At 43.4% G+C, this 23,490-nt stretch overlaps 1 protein-coding gene across 2 annotated transcripts in view; it reads left to right on the top strand.

The window, feature by feature from the left end:
* LOC126272576 (follistatin) overlaps nt 1–23,490 on the top strand; it is a 749,028-nt gene that overhangs the window by 349,475 nt on the left and 376,063 nt on the right. The window lies entirely within an intron of this gene.

Raw genomic sequence — 23,490 nt, 5'->3', positions numbered from 1 at the left:
ATAGACCACCAATTCAGTATTTATCGAATTTTGTGTAGATGTTCCCGCTACGGTCGCAGGTTCGAATCTTGCCTCGGGCATGGATGTATGTGCTGCCTTTAGGTTAGTTAGGTTTAAGTAGTTCTAAGTTCTAGGGGACTGATGACCTCAGATATTAAGTCCCACAGTGCTCAGAGCCATTTGAACCTCCGGCCGTGGTAGCCGAGCGGTTCTAGTCACTACAGTCTGGAACCACGCGACCGGTACGGTCGAATGGGCATGGGTGTGTGTGATATCCTTAGGTCAGTTAGGTTTAAGTAGTTCTAATTTCTAGGGGACTGATGACCTTAGCAGTTAAGTCCCATAGTGATTAGAGCCATTTGAACCATCGCAGGCGCTCCTGTCTGTCATGCAGCGTCAAGGGTAACAGCAGCCATGGTCTCCGAGCTGATAGTCCATGCTGCTTCAAACGTCGTCGATCTGTTCGTGCAGATGGTTGTTGTCTTGCAAACTCTATTGACTCAGAGATCGATCCGTTACAGCCATGGGGACAAGATACCTTTCATCTCGACTGATAGTGATACGAGGCCGTTGGGATCGCGCACGGCGTTCCGTATTACCCTCCTGAATCCACCGATTCTATATTCTGCTAACAGTCATTGGATCTCGGCCAACGCGAGCAGCATTGTCGTGATACGATAAACTGCAATCGCGATAGGCTAAAATCCGAACTTTATCAGTCGTAAACGTGATGGTACGCAATTCTCCTCCTTACACGAGGCATCACAACACGTTTCACCAGGCAACGCCGGTTAACTGCTATTTCTGCATAAGAAATCGGCTGGTAACTTTCCTCGTGTCAGCACGTTGTAGGTGTCGCCACCGGCGCCAACCTTGTGTGAATGCTCTGAAAAGCTGATCATTTGCATATCATAGCATCTTCTTGCTGTTGGCTAAATTTTGCGTCTGTAGCACGTCATCTTCGTGGTGTAGCAATTTTAATGGCCAGTAGTGTATTCACGTCGGAAACAAGCCGAGATGGTGTTTTCGTACGCCAAAACAGATGGAAACGGTCGAGCGCCAGCACGGCTATATTAAAACAAATACATCACATAACATTCCAAGCCCTTTTTGGACTCTGTGTGATCATGGGTCCTGACGAACGTGCAGGGAGGGGCGGACTGTGCGTACACCAGATTTGGAGGATCGATTCTGTACGATTATGTGTATCCTGCATGACAACCGCTGCTATCCCAATCACTTGTAATACCATGGAGGCCACTTTGAACATGGTGATGATTTTTAAATGCAGTGTTATCTTCGCCATACCTACTGCTGACAGTTATAAACTTTTGTATTTCGGTAATCAATGTAGGCATGTATCATTACATTATATTAGTCCTTCCACTTGACGCAGATTTGTTTAATCCTGAAGAGACCTGTCAACGGCATTGTTTAATAAAAGACGAAAAGGGCTACACTGGTTTTCTCCGGTAATTGCACTTGATGAACAGCGCAGTTCGGTCGACACAACGTTACAAACACTTGTAGGAAAAGCAAATCAAACCTGTGCAAAAAGAAAAGGATCACATTTAAATAGCCTTCTCTAGAAAGACAAATGCTTAGTTGTAAGACACTGGGCTTGTACTCTGTACTCTCTGGCTTTAAACTACCTCAAAGATCCAAAATGAGATTTTCACTCTGCAGCGGAGTGTGCGCTGATATGAAACTTCCTGGCAGATTAAAACTGTGTGCCGGACCGAGACTCGGGACCTTTGCCTTTCGTGGGCAAATGCTCTAGCATCTAAGCTACCCAAGCATACTTTTTTCAAAGATTTCGAAGTTTCCTAAACAGACAAAAAGCACTCTCCCTACTAGTTATTAATGCACGCTAAAGCGGAGTTGCGTACCCCGGAGTAGCCATTTCTTGTTTTCATTCGACATTTGGATAAGAAAGGGAGTGATAGAGCATCAGAATATACATCGTTATCCAGGCTCAATAACCTGTCTCTACTGTCTTGTTGAGTGAACCAGGAGACACTGTTGTTGGTGATCTATCTGTTAAGTATGGGGTTAATCTTCCTGAGCCCCACGTTGTTACACAAGAACAGAAGACTATGTGCCAGCACCAGTTTCAGTCTCTCTCTGTCTCTGTCTCTGTCTCTCTCACTCTCACTCTCTCTCTCTCTCTCTCTCTCTCTCTCTCTCTCTCTCTCTCTCTCTCTCTCTCTCTCTGTGTGTGTGTGTGTGTGTGTGTGTGTGTGTGTGTGTGTGTGTGGCTGGATGCTCTTCCTGACGTCACAGTCGTCAAGATAACCTAAGAGAGGGAAGCTGCCTGCGCGTCTTGTCTGTGAATCGTTTAAACATTGTTTTGTGTGTTATCGTATTTCGATTGTTCCTGTATCGCATTCTCTGAGGTGGAATTTGACTACCGGTCACGTATTTCCCAAAACGAGCCTGGGAGACTGTCTACAAACCTCACTCATGCTGGCCGATGTGCTTGGCCACAGTTGTCAATCCGGCGTGTAGATCTGATTGGGGTCTGCCTCAGCTCCCTACCTCCCAAGGTAGCCCGCTGCACATTACATGAGCAGGCCTTCGGAATTAATTACTAAACTTCACAATTAGGACATGTTAGCTCACTACGCATAGATTATGTTGTAAGACGGTTTATCTGGATAAATCTAGGAAACATAACAGAACTTTCCCTACTTTATTACCAAATAGAATTCCCTGTGTCCTCAACAGATACACATCAGAAGTGACAGTAGCATCAGGCGTACCTCAGTTGTGGTAGGACAACTACTAAGTAGGACATGTACAAATTGCTTGGTAGACAACGTTTGTAACCTTCTGAGGACAACGGCCTTACCGCAGTGGATACACCGGTTCCCGTGATATCACTGCAGTTAAGCGCTCGCGGGCGTGATCGGCACTTGGATGGGTGACCATCCAGGCCGCCATGCCGTGTTGCCATTTTCTCGGGGTGCACTCAGCCTCTTGATGCCAATTGAGGAGCTACTCAACCGAACAGTAGCGGCTTCGGTCAAGAATACCATCACAACGACCGGAAGAGCAGTGTGCTGACACGACGCCCCTCCTATCCGCAGCTTCCATTGAGGATGACACGGCGATCGGATGGTCCCGGTAGGCCACTCGTGGCCGGAAGACGGAGTGCTGAGGACATTCGCTTACATCACGTTTTTATGCAGGGTGATTCAGCTACCCCTAACTATTACTTTTATGCAATCTGCAACGCCCTCAAATACCGCAAGCAAGATTTACTTGACATCACCCTTTCTACATGAAACTATCAATCCTACAGAAAAAATTAACATGGCCTTTCTGTAGGAAATTTTACGTCATTAAATTTTGTACTAGGATAAGTTTTCACAAGAGGCCAGGGTTTACGAATCATTCAATTGCGTTTTTCTTGAATAACTCGAAAACGATGGCCTATCCCAGTACAAAACTTAACTATATTAAATGTCCTACAAAATGATTATGTTCATTTTTTTCTGTGGGACTAATAGTTTCCTTGTAGCGAGTGAGAGAAAATGAAAATCTCATATGTGATTTTTGAAAGTGTTGTGGGTTGCACAAAACCCATAGGTCAGGGCAGCTAAATCAACCTTTATATGGAGGTCACCTGCACACTGGCAGCTGACTCATAACATATTAAATGTAATATAATCTACAGTTTGTAACCAGATGATATGTCATTTTTATTGAATGTCATATTGACACTCAAAGCTGCTATGGCAAATACTTTATCTGCTGCTAACTACAGTCGCATAAGATCGTATCTGGCTTAAACTGCTATAAGACTTAATAACTTGTGTGTTTCAGCCCCAACGTTCATTGACCAGCAAGTTAATTATCTTAAGTAAAAATGATTATTTACACAAACTTGCAATGGTCAGATTGTTTGACTTTAATATGACTGAAACAAATTTGCAAGTAAAGTGTTGGACACAGCAGATTTGACGGCCGATAAGACGTTCAACGAATATGTAAAAACTGCGTAGGGCATCAGCGACAAAAAATAAAGAAGTCTTTAAACTGTGGCAATAATTCAGTGATCAAATCTCAGAATTAGTAAAACCGTTGAAGTACTTAGCACAATCTGTCCAGAGAGTTTTTAAACGCATACAGCGTATAAATCTAGTTGTGAGAAAGGTAGAAATATGCCTTACAGGGAGAATGCTGAAGAAGTGTTATTTATCCACGAAAGAATACTTTCACGTAACCCTCGTTCGACCAATAATTGAATACTGTTATAGTAGTGGGCCATCTTCTAAGTTGGATTAACGGAAGAGACAGATAAAAATAAAGGTAAAGCTGCACAGTTGGTCGCGGATTTGTCTGGCTAGCGCGACAGCGTCACAAAAATAATCAGTATACACCAATAAGATACGCTAAAAAACACGATTTGTGCACCATGGAGAGTCAAAATACCGCGAGCCAAGAAATGGAATGCTTCCTCCCTTACGCATCTCGCACAGTGACCTGGAGGGGAAAAATAGAGGAAATTGGCCTTGTCTCTATGGGCACCAAATATTCTTCTTCCCACAAACGATCTGCTAATGAAGAAAAACTGTTGTGGTACTCTATGCACCCTCCGCCACACAGCATACATTGGTTTGCGAAGCAGAAATACGCTAGAGTAATGAGTGATCGGGAAAGTTAAGCCTGTTTGGCTTAATAAAATTCAAGAAATATTTTTTACCAACAAAAAACCGTGCTATTTACAAAGACTCTCGATAAAATCAATTTTCAAGTCTATCCACGAACTGTAGAATATCCGTGTTGTATTAGGCTGCCAGTATCCTAGTAAGCCAATTGTTCAGTGCATTCTTCACTTCATCATCATTTTCAGAACGTTCCCGTTCAGAAACACTTTTTTCACGATTTGGTTCTGCACCTGAGTTTTCAAATCATCTGCAATTAGTAACGCACGTCTATATCGAATCTCGTTATATCTATTTGTTTATCCATTGTTGAACATTTCATATCACACTATCACATTTCTTTGGTGCACTTACGCATCACAAACGCGTCTTATTTAAGGGTATATTTCTGGAGGTTTAAACTTCCAAGCATTCAAAAAGCGAATACTTAGCTACTCTGACCTCACTGTTCGCAGGATTTGGTATCACACAATTTGTTTCAAACAATCGCACACGCACACTAATTATATCTTGAGGCCGGTACTTCCAAAACACCGAGTTAACATGTCGAGGCATTCGACAGTAGACAGAGCCTGTTATCAATGGGAATGGGTAGTAGGTCGTGACTTCCTACATTAGCCTCGTAGTTGGACCAACTTCCGTCTAACAGTTTTCCAACACTGAACGGGTAATATTATTCTGAAAATTTGTTGAAGTGAAAAACCGAATAACTGCTCTAAAATTCAATGTATGATGGTATCCCTAATGCATTTCCCAGCAAAATTACCACCGACAATTGAAAAGTCTAAGGAATCACCCGTGGTTCAAAGACGACGCAAAGAAGAAGAATTTCTGGAAGCAGTGTAAAGTGAAATCAGTGGAGCAATCGTATGCTGGGATACGCGGAAGTCTCGCTTCGGTGCGGCGGTGGCTCCAGGAATAGCTGGGGGCGCTGAGGGAGGCGGAGCGTGTGGGCGGACCGGGCCACGCGCTTCCGCGATGTGTGAAATCCCCCGCCTCTTGTCCCGCCTGGTCTACAAATTCTCTTCACCACAATCCGCTTGTTAAGGATCACGTGCAATCATAAATTATTGGTAAGGCTGAGATGGTAATTTACTATTCGTTTGTAAACTCAGTGGACCGAAAGCGCAATGGTCGCTTTGGTGGGCTGTAGATAGTGTGAACTGGTATCAGGTGGTCATGCGAGACTCCACCACTGATATACGCCATGGTGTGTTTTTGCCAGTCGGTTGCTGTGCAGGAAACTGCATGCAAAGGACATTTACCAGGTGTACCGTATGAAATGAGAGTTTTTTTTTGTGAAAATGAAACACTAATTTTGAATTGAAAAGTAAAAACATTTTATTCAAAGTACTGACCATTGCTTTCCATACATTTTGACCACCTTTCTGACAATTTGTGGACACCACGCCAATAGAAATGTTCGTCTTTTGAAGCAAACCAATCAGATACCCAATTTTCCACTTCTTCGTAGGAATCGAAGTGTTCCTCAGCCACTGCGTGTCCCATTGATGAAAACAAATGGTAGTCGGAAGGGGCCAAGTCTGGTGAGTACGGCGGGTGCGGTAGCAGCTGCCAGCCAAGTGTTTTGATTGTATCCTGAACCAGATTTGCTTTATGTGCATTGTCGTGTAAAAAAAATTACTTTGCCATGTCTTCTGGCCCATTGTGGTCTCTTTCGATCAATTCATAGTTCAAATTGATCATTTGTTGTCTATAGCGATTAGTATTCACAAATCACCGGGTTTTAGAAGCTTATGATACACCACACCTTTCTGATCCCACCATCTTGCCGAATCGATCTGGCTTTGCAGTCTATGGTTATGGTTGTCCCAGATTAACCCATGATTTTTCCCTTTTAGGATTCTTAAAATAAATCCATTTATCATCGCCAGTAAGAATTCGATGCAAAATTTATTTTCTTTCATGTCTTTGAAGCAAAATTTGACAAATGGTTTTTCGGTTTTCCATCTGTCTTTCATTCAATTCATGTGGCACCTATTTCCCACTCTTTTGGATCTTTCCCATAGCTTTCAAACGGTCAGAAACCGTTTGTTGTGCAACATTTAGCATTGCTGCCATTTGCTTCTGACTCAAAGTATCATCTTCATCCAATATTACTTGCAATTCAGCGCCTTCGAACTTTTTGGTGGTCTTCCACGTTCTTCATTTCTTACATCAAAATCATTGCTTCTGAACAATTGAAACCACCTTTTGCATACTGCTTCTGATAGAGCATGTTCACCATATGCCTCGACAAGCATTCGATGCGACTATGCAGCACTTTTTTCAAATGAAAACAAAAAATTAATGCTTTCATCAAATCATCACTTTCTGGTACAACATATGATGTTGCTTGTTCCATGACTTGATCTACGCTAAATATCTTTGACAGATATCATACCAACCAAATAAAAAAAATTAAGGCTCGTTCACAACAAGTGTTCCCTATCGACACATTTGTATCTTAAGGCTCATTTCATAGCGTTACACCTTGTAGAACGGGTACCTCGCAAAAGACCATTGCTGACAGCGGAGCATAGAGCTGCACTTCACCAGTGGGCGATAGGATAGTAGCTGACTGGAGGCGTGTGGTGTAGTCCGACTATCGTAAATTTGACTGAAAGGGTTGACAGAGGTGTGTGACCATCATAACAACAAAAGCTAAGCGTTTTATAAAAGTTGGATGACCGCGGAAAAATAGATTCAAATGGTTCAAATGGCGTTGAGCACTATGGGACTTATAATATGTGGTCATGAGTCCCGTAGAATCTAGAACTACTTAAACCGAACTAACATAAGGACATCACACGCATCCATGCCCGAGACAGGATGCGAACCTGCGATCATAGCGGTCTCGCGGTTCCAGACTGAAGCACCTAGAACCTCTCGGTCACACCGGCCGGTGAAAAGTAGGTATTAGATGTTTTGTAGACCCATTAATTTTATTCGTCATTACTAGAGTGGGGCTGTCCGCAACTTCAGATGACATTTAAAAAAAAGTTAAGTAAAAATTTGACAAGTACGTCGAAAATCGTCTGGAAAAACATGAAGTTAAACAGTAGCAGTAATGAGATACGATGACCTAACACGGACAAAACTTAACAATGGAAACTGAATGTCCGTTGCATGTAGTCTCCTGCGCGATGTTCCCTCCGAAACAGGTGAGATGGTCCTGCATTCGCTGACAACAGCTACGTGTGCGGAGGGTGCAGTTCAGATCGACCATTTAAATGTGGTGTTCATTGTAACCTCGATGTCTGTTTAACCTACGATCGCTATAACTGATAAAATCAGATCATCCGTTGTCATAATGGTTTGCAGCGAAATTTGAATTGTCTCCATACATATTGTCTGCTGTAATTTGTCGAGCATGAAAACGGAAGCATAGTTTTCTTTTGTGAAGGATGGCAGTAGTATTGTCTTGGACTCAAGTAACTGTACCAACTACACTTTTCATTATCGACCACAACGACTGGTTTCGGCAACCAAGGCCATGTTCAGGTGGTTAGCTGAATAATCTTGAAAACAACGTGCATTAGAATAATTTATAGGTAATAAAATGAAAGTGAAAACAAAAACTGTCAAAACAAGCAAAGTAAAATAAATTAACTCGCCCAGAAATCACATCATACAGTACAACATTATTTATTTTACTACGCTTCTTTTGACGTTGCTTTTTGTTACTTTCTTTTTCATATAACTTATTCTATTGTCCCTTGTTTTCCAATATTTTTTGGAGAGCGTCTTGAAAAGACCTTAGTGGCCGAACCCGGTTTTGGCGATCGGAAATAAAAGTGCAGATGGAGCTATTATTTGATTCCAAGTAATTATTACACTTTCGGACTCTTGCAAGGCCATGTTCCAGGTGCTGGATCAAACAGTCATACTGTCGTTGCTATACCTCCTATGTCAGTTTGAAAGACAGTCACCGATTTTTGTCCAAGGATCTGTTTCGTTTTCTTAAAGCTATCAGCGGTTACTTTTGTTGACAGTCAACCTGAATGTGTTTCCGTCATATTTCCTCCCATTCTTAAAAGCGATATAAAATTTGTAAACGCATTTTCTGCTTACTATTTCTATTCTGTACTCTTTTACAGAAATCGTGTGTGTCTGTGTTGTATTTTTAGTTATACGTAAAAAGAAATAATTTACATGTGTTGCATCATTCGGTTGTGGCACGAGTCTTCACACTCACTGGTAGTAGGATACACAAACGCTTCTCGAGAAATCGCTCCATGGACATTTTTAACAAACATCGACTTTTAAATACCTGTTATTACCCGAAATACACCTACTTACGTGCTTTCTATCGATCAGAGAGCAGGGATTTACTGTTGATCTTTATAGCGAAGTCACGGCTGCAGCCTACGAAGATTTGCTCATCTATTATTTGCTCCGTGCCACCGAGGACTATATAGCAGGTGACCGCTCTATTCACTAACACGAACAGCACCATTTTCGCCTCTCGGATTGGTTTCGCACTAGCGGCACACTACTAGTGGACTGGAAGGCTCAGAGTCACGTTTGGTCTCGACTAAACTTCAACAGAATCCTTTTGGATTTTCAACTTAACACAAGACGAACTAGGCTCTCAAAGATAACTGACCTCATTGGCGCTTTACACAAAATGTAGAGAGCTATTCGTTGAGAAAAATTTGTTCACACTTTTCAACTATTCCTGCGAGAGTGGAGGCTGTCTCGTAGAGAAACCATGGGAAAGTCATTATTAGATACAGGCACATGTATCCGTGGGGAAATTTCGTGTGGCACTTCGTGATTCTAGAATTAATCCCATGCTATTTTTCGTGTGTTGTATTGTGTAAAAGATTTAGTACTTGTACTACTTTAACCAGCAGATCAATCAGGAATCAGATTTGTTTGATACATGTGCAAGTGTCTAGGGGATGCTTAAGAAATTGAACTGGCAAATGTTTGAATACACACGCCAACTATCGCGAGAATGCCTACTTACAAAGTTTCAAGAAAGAGCTTTAAATGGTGATCGTAGGAATAGGCCACAACCCACAACGTAGTGCTTTAGTAGCGATCATCAGGACAAGATTAAACAGTTACAGCTCGAACAGGGGGCATTAAAATATTTTTCTCGCGCCCCACACGCCAGTGGAATGGGAAGAAGCTTTACTGATTGGTGCAGTGGGAAGTACCCTAAGCCATACCCTCAACAGCGGTTTGCAGAGTATGATGTAGATATAGATTTAGAATTAAGAGCATGCGTCAACAACGTATTCGGACAGACTAACTTGAGTACTCTGTGGGTGTTGGATGAACGAGCTTACAAGCCTCGAATCCAACAAGTAATATTGAGTTTACTGTATACGTAGAAAAGATGCCAAGAGAAACTTCAGTTTTTTTTCATTCAAGCTGATAATTCAGTGAACAATTAACATACACTCCTGGCCATTAAAATTGCTACACCATGAAGAAATTCAGATGATAAACGAGTATTCATTGGCCAAATAAATTGTGCTACAACTGACATGAGTGCCGCGAGGGATTAGCCGAGAGGTCTCAGGCGGTGCAGTCATGGACTGTGCGGATGGTTCCGGCGGAGGTTCGAGTCCTGCCTCGGGCATGGGTGTGTGTGTTTGTCCTTAGGAGAATTTAGGTTAAGTAGTGTGTAAGCTTAGGGAGTGATGACCTTAGCAGTTAAGTCCCATAACATTTCACACACACAACTGACATGTGATTACATTTTCATGCAATTTGGGTGCACAGATCCTGAGGAATCAGTACCCAGAACAACCACCTCTGGCCATAATAACGGCCTTGATACGACTGGGCATTGAGCAAAACAAGGCTTGCGTGGCGTGTACAGGTACAGCTGCCCATGCAGCTTCAACACGATACCACAGTTAATCAAGAGTAATGACTGGCATGTTGTGACGAGCCAGTTGCTCGGCCACCATTGACCAGACGTTTTCAGTTGGTGAGAGATCTGGAGAATGTGCTGGCCACCGCAGAGGTCGAACATTTTCTGTATCCAGAAAGGCCTGTACAAGACCTGCAGCATGCAGTCGTCCATTATCCTGCTGAAATGTAGGGTTTCGCAGGTATCGAATGAAGGGTAGACCCACGGGTCGTAACACATCTGAAATGTAACATCCACTGTTTAAAGTGCCGTCAATGCGAACAAGAGGTGACCGAGACGTGTAACCAATGGCACCCCATACCATCACGCCGGGTGATACGCCAGTATGGCGATGACGAGTACACGCTTCCAATGTGCGTTCACCGCGATGTCGCAAAACACGAATGTGACCATCATGATGCTGTAAACAGAATCTGGATTCATCCGAAAAAATGACATTTTGCCATTCGTGCACCCAGGTTCGTCGTTGACTACACCATCGCAGACGCTCCTGTCTATGATGGAGCGTCAAGGGTATTCGCAGTCATGGTCTCCGAGCTGATAGTCCACGCTGCTGTTTGTGCAGATGGTTGTTGTCTTGCAAACGTCCCCATCTGTTGAATCAGGGATCGAGATGTGGCTGCAAAATCCGTTACAGCTATGCGGATATGATGCCTTGTCATCTCGACTGCTAGTCATACGAGGCCGTTGGGATCCAGCAAGGCGATCCGTATTACCCTCCTGAACCCACCGATTCCATATTCTGCTAACAGTCGTTGGATCTCGACCAACTCGAGCAGCAATGTCGCGATACAATAAACCACAATCGCGACAGGCAACAATCCGACCTTTATCAAAGTCGGAAACGTGATGGTACGCATTTCTCCTCCTTACACGAAGCATCACAACATTTCACCAAACAACGCCCGTCAACTGCTGTTTGTGTATGAGAAATCGGTTGGAAATTTCCTTCATATCAACACGTCGTAGGTGTTGACACCACCGCCAACCTTGTGTGAATGCTCTGAAAAGCTAATCACTTGCATATCACAGCATCTTCTTCCTGTCGGTTAAATTTCGCGTCTGTAGCACGTCATCTTCGTGGTTTAGCAATTTTAATGGCCAGTAGTGTAAGTTCACCTGTGTTCATACTCTGCAAGCCACTGTGATGTGGACGGCAGGGTCAGAGAGTACTTTCCATTGTACCTGTTATTGGGACCTTTTTTCGTTCCATTCTCGTGTGAAACGGAGGAGAATAACTTTAAATGCCATTGTGTGCGCTATAATTAATCTAATCTTGTGGGCGAATGTGACCAGCTACTTGTCAGGGTTCTTTTATTCGAGGGATCTACAGATTACAATTAAAAGAGGAGCTAATCGGGCTGCAATTTCGGTATAGAATCTTAGAGGAATTCCATCGGGCCATAGCGCTCTGTTCAATTTTAGCGATGTCAGCTGCTTCTCAGTACCACTGACACTAATATCTTTGTCACTTATCTTTGCAGTGGTGAGAGAATAAAATTGGGACAATATCCCTCGATTTTCTGTTGTAAAGGAACATTTGAAAACTGACTTCATATTTTCTGATTTTGCTTTACTACCCTTACTTTCAGTCCCTGTCTCGTCCAGGAGTGTCTGGACACTAACTTCCGTACAAAAGGCTTGACATACGACCAGAATTTCTTTGGGTTTTTTGAGAGACTGTAAGGTAATGCCATGCTAAGGTAGTCGTTAAAGGCTTGACGCACTGCCCTACCGACAGCCAAACGCGTGTCATGTAGTATCTTCCTGTCTATATTCCTATGCTTTGTTTTACACCTATTATGGAATAATCTCTGTTTCCTTAAATGTTTCTTTACAGTGACTGTATACCATGGAGGACCCGTCCCATAGTGGACTGTTTTACTGGGCATATACATCTCTCAAGTGCATGATCAACTGTTCTTGTAAATCGGAGCCACAGTTCTTCTGTATTCTTCCCTTCAGAGCTAAATGTTTCGGAGTTCCTTATTGAGAGAGGCGAGATTACTGCCTCTTTATTTACTTTGTTGAACATATAAATCCTTCTATTTGTTTCAGTCGCACTTTGTATTGTAATAATCATTGTTGCTACAACTGCCTCATGATCACTGATACCAGATTTTTAAGCTGACAATCTCAAACAGGCCTGTTTGTTGCTACTGGATCCAATATATTTCCATCATGAGTGGTCCTCCGGAGAATCAGTCCTAATTAGTTCCGTGATAATGTATTTAGTAATGTTTCGCAGGAGGTCCACCGCTTGCAGAACTGTAATTTTACTGACTGATTGTTGGATGATTAAAGTCCCGTCTAATTACGACGGTCTTTTGTACTTGACAATTCTCGAATGTTTTCAAACCTTCGAAGGCGGTTTTTTGAGGCTTTTTTGGCAGTTGCGTCGTATTTCTTTGGGTAACTGATGTCCAGGCACTAATCTTTAAACCTTTTAAACGTAAATCCCACTCGCGGAATAGGCCTGAGGCCTTTTCCCAGCCGATTATTGCCTAGAAGATAGCACGGGGCGCGACTTATGTTCGTGGCACATATGATCGGCATATCGCCAATCCCTCCAGCCATTATCGCCAGTAGATGAATCCTGATGATGCCACTGCTTTTTTATTCGAGCAGTTGCTCTACAAAAATGATCTTTTGGATAGGGTGGATAGCAGTGTGCGGCTGCTTGCTGATGATGCTGTGGTGTACAGGAAGGTGTCGTCGTTGAGTGACTGTAGGAGCATACAAGGTGACTTGGACACGATTTGTGATCGGTGTAAAGAATGGCAGCTATCTCTAAATATCGATAAATGTAAATTAATGCAGATGAATAGGAAAAAGAATCCCGTAATGTGTGAATACTCCATTAGTAGTGTAGCGCTTGACACAGTCACGTCGATTAATATTTGGGCATAACATTGCAGAGCGATATGAAGTGGGACAGGCATGTAATGGCACTTGTGGGGAAGGCGGATGGTCGTTTTCAGTTCATTGGTACAATTTTGGGAAGATGTGGTTCATCTGTAAAGGAGACCGCTTATAAAACACTAATACGACCTATTGTAGAGTACTGCTCGAGCGTTTGGGATCCCTATCAGGTCGGATTGAGGGAGGACATAAAAGCAATTCAGAGGCGGGGCGCTAGATTTGTTACTGGCAGCTTTGATCATCACGCGAGTGTTACGGAAATGATCCGGAACTCGGGTGTGAGTCTCTGGAGGAAAGGAGGCGTTCTTTTCGTGAATCACTACTGAGGAAATTTAGAGAACCAGCATTTGAGGCTGACTGAAGTACAATTTTACTGCCGCCAACTTATATTTCGCGGAAAGACCACAAAGATAAGATAAGATAAGAGAGATCAGGGCTCGAACAGAGGCATATAGGCAGTCGTTTATCCCTCGTTCTGTTTGGGAGTGGAACAAGGGGAGAAGATGTTAGTTGTACGAGGTACCCTCGCTCCGCCACGCACCGTGTGGTGGATTGCGGAGTATGTATGTAGATGTAGATGTAGATGACCTCACGAGGCTGAGTGGTCCCCGGTGCCCATACCTCAGGGAGAAGCCGAGGAGCTGCCGACAATCAAACCCTAGTCCTTCTGCACAGGAGACTGCGATGCTAAAGATTCGGCTACGGAGGCGGTCTCCGAACCCTTTGAGTATGAAGTGTGCGTGGCAGATGAAGAGGTTGTCAGAGAGAGGCAGTCGTGGTGGGCGGCATCAAAGCCCAAGAACTCCGGAGGAGGGAAGTGGCCGCAGTAAACGTGGCGCGGCCGGCCGCGGTATCGCTGAGTAATTTGGCAGGCGTGACGAGGCGGCGGCTGCCGCTGCAGCGGCCGGGGCCCCCGCGACAGTCGGCGGGCGCTCGTAAACCGAGGCGGCGCAATCAGCGCGCGCCGTGCAGTTCCGCGCCGGGTTTACGCGCCGGCCGCCCCACATCTCACCGCCTGTCCGCCGGCTTATCTGCCACTCGGCCCGTACCGCGGAGGCGCTCGCGGATTATTCTCACTGTTATGGCCGTTGCGTAAGCATCTTGTCAAAATAACAGTCTAGCGAATGGAGACGCCAGGCATCCGACGCTTACGCAAGAGCAGAGCTGGACGCTCTAGACTCTCGGGTCTGCCAGTTCTCTAGCTCGTGCTGGCAGTCACCCCGTCCCCAACAGAAGCTTTCGTGCGGGCTCCTCTTTCATATGATAACTTTATTAGACTCAGTTCGCCTATGACCGTCTGTTTTATGAATGCCTGGTCACGTCCAAAACTAAAGACATTTTCTAAAAAGAGAGACACTTCACTAGCAGAACATCATTGCAAGTACCACCATTTCTCTACATAATCTCCCTCAACCTCAGTGCACTTTTTCCAATTATAGATGAAAAATTACAATCACAAGCGTACGCCTTCGTCGGACCTAACAGAAGAAAATCACTTGGAACTGAGCCAGGACGACACGATGATGCTGCAGGATGGATGCACTTGATTCTTTCAGAATGCCTTATATGTGGTTTCGACATCTCCGTCTGTTGAAGTGCTACCCAACGATCACCTACACTATTGGCCATTAAAACTGCTACACCACGAAGATGACGTGCTGCAGACGTGCAATTTAACCGACAGGAAGAAGATGCTGTGATATGCAAATGATGAGCTTTTCAGAGCATTCACACAAGGTTGACGCCGGTGGCGACACCTACAACGTGCGGACATGAGGAAAGTTTCCGACCGATTTCTCATACACAAACAGCAGTCGACCGGCGTTCCCTGGTGAAACGTTGTTGTGATGCCTCGTGTAAGGAGGACAAATGCGTACCATCAAGATTCAGACTTTGATAAAGGTCGGATCGTCGCCTATCGCGACATTGCTGCTCGCAGACATTAGCAGAATATGGAATCGGTGGGTTCAGGACGGTAATACTGAACGCCGTGCTTGATCCCAACGGCCTCGTATCACTAGCAGTCGAGATGACAGGCATCATATCCGCATGGCTGTAACGGATCGTGTAGCCACGTCTGCATCCCTGAGACAACAGATGGGGACTTTTGCAAGACAACAACCATCTGCACCAACAGTTCGACGACGTTTTCAGCAGTATGGACTATCAGCTCGGTCATCATGGCTGCGGTTACCCTTACAGACAGGAGCGCCTGCGATGGTGTAGTCAACGACGAACCTGGGTGCACGAATTGCAAAACGTCATTTTTTCGGATGAATCCAGGTTCTGTTTACAGCATCATGATAGTCGCATCCGTGTTTGGCGACACCGCGGTGATCGCACATTGAAAGCGTGTATTCATCATCGTCATACTGGCGTATCACTCGGCATGATGGTATGGGGTGCCATTGGGTACACGTCTCGGGTCACCTCTTGTTCGCATTGACAACCCTTTGAACAGTGGGCTTTACATTTCAGATGTGTTAAGACCGGTAGCTCTACACTTCATTCGATCCCTGCGAAACCATGCATTTCAGCAGGATAATGCACGACCGCATGTTGCATGTCCTGTACGGACCTTTCTGGATACAGAAAATGTTCGACTGCTGCCCTGGCCAGCACATTCTCCAGATCTCTCACCAATTTAAAATGTCTGTTAAATGGTGGCCGAGCAACTGGCTCGTCACAATACGCCAGTCACTACTCTTGATGAACTGTGGTATCGTGTTGAAGCTGTATGGGCAGCAGTACCTGTACACGGCATCCAAGCTCTGTTTGACTGAATGCCCAGGCGTATCAAGGCCGTTATTTTGGCCAGAGGTGGTTGTTCTGGGTACTGATTTTTCAGGATCTATGCATCCAAATTGCCTGAAAATGTAATAACATGTCAGTTTTAGTATAATATATTTGTCCAATGAATACCCGTTTATCATATGCATTTCTTCTTGGTGTAGCAATTTTAATGGCCAGTAGTATACTTTACAGTAGTTTACGCATTTTTAGAAAACTGAAAAAACTGATTCACCGCTATTGTTCAACTAATGGGCAGTATCAGCGATTCTGGCACGGAGATCGTCATAAATCGTTCCATAAGCTGTCTCGTCATATATCATTCGATAAGCTGTCTCTATATTCCTGTCCATCTTTATAACGGGTCGCCTATCGGAACGCTCTTCGTCAGAGACGATTATAGGGCCCCTTTCAAAGTGATTCATCCATCCTAAATTCTTCGTTCACTGGAAAAGCTATCGTCGTACTACAGCAGCGTTCTGTGAAAATCGCTGCAGCCCTAGTCCGTCCAGAGTATAGAAAGCATATCACTCCCGTAAATTCTTTCTTGGTGCATACAGACAATGTAGCACTCTTACTAACATGCTCTGAAATCACTGCAAATAAAACTCTTCGCTATAGTAATTCAGCTAACGCACAAGAAGAAACTGTGAAGTTGTGCATGCTACTGTTGTGGGTTCAACAAATGAAAAAATTGCCTATATTCTCCTTATCCACTTAATAACAACAAAATGGATTTGATACACTGCTACTGGAATAACAAGAATCAGTTTTCCATAAACGCCTCTCCCAGTATGGAATGTGCATGTCTTGTCTGTTGCACACCACGTTTTACATGAGCATCAAAACACGCTTCCTTAAGCCTGATAACCTGAAACACATGGCTGCTCAGTCATTAATGTCGCTTCTAAAGTTACAAACGTAAATAGTCCAGAATGTATCTTTAACTCTGCGGTGGAGCCCGCGCTGTTTTAGACTCTTTGGCTATTTAAAACTGTGTCCGGGATCGGGATTCAAACTTGTAACCTTGCCTCTCGCGGACAATGCTCTTACCGGCTGAGCCACCCAGGCACGACTCACGATGTGCCCTTACAGTTTCACTCCCCCCCACTACCTCTCTTATACTTCCCACGCTTCACATTAGCTCTCCAGCATCATTTGTTGTACTAGCACTCCTCGAAAATTGGATGTTACGGAGAAGTTAGCCACAGCCTAGGAGATGGTATGCAGAACGAAATGTTTTCTCTGTAGGGTAGTGTGCACCATTTTAAAACTGTTTGGAAAGTAAGAGTTAATGACAGAAATACAGCTGTGAGGGGGAGTGGGACACTCACTCAATAAGGACATGTATGCACTGCCCGCGAAACACGGCGTTTGGTTCGAGTGCCGGTCCGATCACAGTTGTAGTGGTCCAGGAAATTTCATAATTGGCGCAGTTTCTCGTCACTACAGTGTAAAGCATCGAGTGTCTCTTTACAACGATGCGACGTGTGTAGTGCTTACGTTGTGCCACTTGTATCGGAAACGAGATACTTCCCAATTAATCGAGCGTGTGCATCATCCAAAATAAAATTATGCCCTAATAAATCCTCAATGAATGCAAACCGTAAAAATATGAGCAGGAAAAATTTCATTACCTGTCACTGTTTAAAGAAGAGTGACAGAAATAAAGACTAGAGATCTGCGACGCTTCATCGACGAGGCTGAGCAAGAAATCACGTAGTATAAGAATGAGGAAGGATATAAGACAAGCCCTTTTTCAAGGAACCATTGTGGTATAGGCCCAAATCAGTTTAGGGGAACGATGGAAAATCTGATCAGTGTTGCTCGGACGGGGGTTTGAACCTCAGTTCTCCCCAGTGAGAGTCTAGTCTTTAGTACTAGTTTAGAGAAAGAAATGCCTTCCAAAGTAAGTGACTGACTCCGGGATACAAGCAGTTTCTACTCAACCACATATCAAATTCTGGAAGAACGTCATACTAATCTCTCTGGATGCCTAGATTGTATTTTTTGTAGGTTTCATGAAACGCTTCAACTACAGTAGTTTCTTTTACAGGATAATAGTGATATACCGTAATCTCTAAACGGCCTGCGTACAGCCAGCACAAAAACAAGTCATGTAAATTGATAAGGTTCGTCATCATTTTGACAGAAGTTGTGCAAATAATCTACGGAACATGTCATTAATTGATTATTTACCCTAACACATGTCCTCAAACATAGCGGATGTTGCAGTTTCTAATTGGTGTGCCTGAAGACAACTGTCTCAGCCGGATATCTGCTGTGTGGTCAAAAGCCACCAGATGCACGGCTGAAAGTGCTCTCTTTAATCCGAGACGTAACACTGCGCATCGGAGTGTATACGTTAGCATTGAGATGTACTTTCTGTCAGAATTACCAACGGAGGAGACGGTACTCTTACGATCGAGAGTTGACTTCAGGAGCCCATAAACAGCATAGTTCCATCAGAGGTATTTTACAGGACATACGTGCCCTGGTTCCACTGTTTGCAGGATAGCTGTTACGTGAAGTGCTAATTCCAGTCATCAGTTTGGCCTACATACAGTGGAACAACACACAGAATGCGAAGGAAAGCTGAAGTTGTGTTTTTGCTACAGTACGGTAGTAATGCAGCCGAAGACCGGCGTGGCATTTCGTGGTACATATTTCCGAAAATGGTGCTACGAGCAAAAAGAGTTCTACCAGTGTTGGAAGATGTTACTGAAGATGCTAGCAGCAATTCGTCAATAGCCGAACATCATCGGATTTGCTCAAATGTGTCGGTTCTGCTATGTGAACAAGCAATTTTGGTCACTTTTACATCCCTGTTAGGCACTCTCTTCCGCATCGCTCCACTTTCGGTGCCACTGTTGTCATGCCGATGCAGTAGCGCCGTTTCTTTCTGTCTATACCACTCAGTTCAGGTCAGCGCCACTTCACGGTTCCTGAATTTTAAGAAGTAGACTGATGAAACATAAAGCGTGCTTTATGACCAATCATCAATACCATTGTCATCTACTGTAGAGGTCTGATTGATGGGACTGGATCACTCGTCAGTCGGTGAGCTGGTACTTATTGTTCAGAGTCGAGGCTTTGATTATATAGCGGTTTTGATTAGTATCGTGGTACTTTGCGGCTGAAGATCACTCAGTTCAAGAGCCACCTCTCAGAAACGTTACTTGTGACATTTGCAATAGGGGCATCAACTGAAAGGCAGCGGTCTTGGTGAGGTGACCAGGGTGAATTGAACGCTCTCAGCACACATCTCATGTTGTTCAAAAATGGTTCAAATGGCTCTGAGCACTATGGGACTCAACTGCTGTGGTCATCAGTCCCCTAGAACTTAGAACTACTTAAACCTAACTAACCTAAGGACATCACACACATCCATGCCCGAGGCAGGATTCGAACCTGCGACCGTAGCAGTAGCACGGTTCCGGACTGCGCGCCTAGAACCGCGAGACCACCGCATCTCATGTTGTGATGAAATTTAGAATTTGGACGTTGGAAAAAATCCAGAGCTGCCTAGATTTGGTATTTTCAATAAAGACTTTCTAATAATTACATGTGAGAACATTTATATGCTGTAGTCACTACGTACGTGCAAACTGTGTTTAACTGCCATTATAAAGAAGCGCTTAATATCAAAAGCAAGAGCGTCCACTGTTCTTTCGGTCTCTCAGAACAAGCAGGTATCTGGCTCACGGAGTCTCTCCACCCCATTTATCACTGCTTGTGTCAGTTAGCAACACAATAAATCATCCGGATCGTCCGCTTTGGCAACTGAGAGTTTATTTAGCATAACACTGTTTAGTTAACCGTAAAGCGTGTCGTTAATATTCCAGTTACATCCGTCCCAAGAGACATACGATGCAGAAAAGGGACAGATTCATAAATCTGGTGCATCGAATTCGTATTTGATCTAAAGTCATATTAAATTGGCAAACTTTTCCGGCATATTATGGCTTGGCATTCCGAAATCTATCTGCGGCATGTAAAATACGCAGTTCTTGCTGATTCTAGCCGACGGTAGAGGGTCGCACATGAGCAAAAAAGTGAACTGCATCTCATGAAGTTAATATCATATTCAGAGTGACTGAAACATATATACTGATCAATGTGCGTTGTTCTCTCTCTTTCTCTCTCTCTGTCTCTCTCTCTCTCTCTCTCTCTCTCTCTCTCTCTCTCTCTCTCTCTCTCGTCGACACACAAGCACACACGCACACACACACACACACACACACACACACACACACACACACACACACACATACAGGATGTTTCACAATTCCTATTACAGGCTTCTAGGCGTTCTAGGGGGAGGGGGGAGAGGCTTAAGATAAAGTTTTGATAAAGGAACCTATGTAGAGAAATGTACTGTTTGCGTGTAAAATAAGTTTGAAGATCGGACCTTCAAAGTTGTGGGTCTCTTATCAAAACTTTATCTACTAAGTCCCCTCTAAAAGCTCTAGATACTTCTAATAAGAACTGTGAAACATTCTGTGTATTTGTGTGTGTTATACAGATGTGTAACAATTTTAGAACGCTATGGTGGTAGCTACATACACACGATCTGAATCATTTTTTTAGCGTCTTCATGTATTTGAATGGTATGTTTAATAAGATTTCGTATTCACCTTTTCGGTCCTTTGCCTGTGGCGAGAAAATCTCTACCAACTGAGTATGCCAACACACCTCTTAGTCCGCCACAAAGCTTCATCCTTCCAGTATTACTTTCTTTCAAACTACACACCGTTGAGACTTGGTAGCATCTACTTGTCAGTCAGTGGAGTTCCATTCGAGAGTGGAGAGGCTCAAATTGAAGACCAACATTGCTGATTGATTTTTCTCTAATAGTATAGAAAGTCAGTCCAGGTGGGAGCCACAGTACAATATGACAAACTGTCAATGTTTTCGCCAGACACCTCGAAAGTGCTTGCTCCGTGATAACCCGGCAGTGGGCACATTTAAATCCTACCAAAAAATTTCCCAGTAATATAAACTTATTGGTGATTCACCACGTCACCTTAACTCACTGACATACCCATTTACATAATAAACTTCAGTGCACTACAAAATGGTAAAACTACTGCGAAGGACAGAAGAAAGATTTCACTAATACTGAAGCCAAATTTCATTGCTGCTTCAGCTACTTTTTTAATTCATGGCTGCCACGAACGTTAATCTTGAACACTTTAGATCACAGCAGTTTTCTTCGGAGTGAAATGTATTCGTTGAGGATATAAAACTCAGTAGGTGACATAGTTTGCATAATTTCGTTCAATTATGTCTTACGGTATAATATTCTGGGGTAACTCTTAGTTAAGCAAAAAGTATTCATTGCACAAAAGAAATTAATTATGTGTGCGGTTCACACATGCACATATTGCAGGCATCTCTTTAATGAGCTCCGAATATTGACTACATCCTCACAGTACACTTATTCACTTATGAATTTTTTTATCAATAATCTATATGAGTTTAACAATAAGAGATATTTCCAATATACTTGAAGGTTAATCATCTGTGTCACCCTTTAATAAATCTAATTTTGGCTAAGAAAGATGTGAAATATGCAACTATAAAACTATTTCACTGTCTGCCCATGGAAGTAAGATGTATGACAGATAAGAGTCGTGTTTTTGAAAGTAGATTATTGATATTTCTCTTTAACACCTCGTTGTTCACTACAGAGGTATTCTTGAATAGAAATAATTGGCCATTTTTAAAGAAAAAACATGTAAATGGCCAATATGTAGCCAAGTAAGCCGCCCGGTGTGGCCGAACGGTTCTAGGAGCTTCAGTCTGGAACCGCGTGACCGATTCGGTTGCAGGTTCGAATCCTGCCTCGGACATGGATGTGTGTGGTGTCCTTAGGTTAGTTAGGTTTAAGTAGTTATAAGTTCTAGGGGACTGATGACCTCAGATGTTAAGTCCCATAGTGCTCAGAGTCATTTGAACCATTTTTTGTAGCCATGTAAATGTTATGCTTCAAATGGCTCTGAGCACTATGGGACTTAACTTCTGATGTCATCAGTCCCCTAGAACTTAGAACGACTTAAATCTAACTAACTTAAGGACATCACACACGTAAATGTTATTTCATTTTTATTAGACGCATGTTTGTGATCTATGTTTGTGCCGTCGACACGTTCCATCATAGCCTTTATCGTGAATTTTATGTATGGAACAAGTAACAAATGACTGACTCTCGGAAATTAGTGTGGGGCCTGAGAATGTGAGTTTATGCTAATTAAAAATACTATATATTTCTATCTGGCTAGCAGATCTATGTCGTGCCATCTATAAAGACCAACGACGAATGTGTCTTCAATGCCTATAGAGCAACCGGTGCTGTTTACGATGTGTATGAATGACATGTCGGGCAATGCCTGTAAGTCTACAACGATGCCCGAATACGTCACATGATGTATAGGAAAATGGCACCGTTAGAAATTTGTTACACACCGCAAAGGGACTATCAGAAGATCAGATGACCAACGCCTGATATAGAGATAAACAGATGCAATGTAATGGACATAGAAAAACTGATAGCGTTTGAGTGCGGGTCGGCGATCTGTCTGTTGGACTCAGGCACGTGTCTAACGTTCTCGTTGTCGACAGAACATTAAACAACACTCCTCTCTCTCCCCTCCCCCTCTAGACTCAGTCACTGGAGTCTCTCACAGGTGTCTGTCTATTTAAGATGGAATGACCATCTAAGTGGCAGGGGGGGGAGGGGGGGTGCAGATTTAGATTTACTGTAAGCAACCTGAGGAAGACTATTTCTATGGAAATTTCCGACACTTATCAAGTTGGGTATTATCCATTGCTCATCTCTAAAGATATATACATGATTAGAAATATTTGCAGCAGGTATGCGGAACGTAATTTTTTAGTTTTTCTTTGGCGAGAAACACATACGCTAATTCACAACCAAGGTCCAGTTTTCAAATTTTTCTTTTCTCTTAGCCTGTGAATATGGAGCACAAGCACTGAGAGGACTCCATAACTTTTCGTCTGATTACACAACCATCGCCGAGGATGCGTCGTTGAGTAGACGGAAATCACATTTCCGAATTCCAAATCATCTGAGTCTTGTAAGCAAATAGAGTACCTATTACTTAGAATGAAACTTTCACTCTGCAGCGGAGTGTGCGCTGATATGAAACTTCCTGGCAGATTAAAACTGTGTGCCGGACCGAGACTCGAACC

Source organism: Schistocerca gregaria, chromosome 5 (assembly GCF_023897955.1).
Source record: "Schistocerca gregaria isolate iqSchGreg1 chromosome 5, iqSchGreg1.2, whole genome shotgun sequence".
Taxonomy (NCBI): Eukaryota; Metazoa; Arthropoda; class Insecta; order Orthoptera; family Acrididae; genus Schistocerca; species Schistocerca gregaria.
This window is presented reverse-complemented; position numbering and strand designations above follow the sequence as displayed.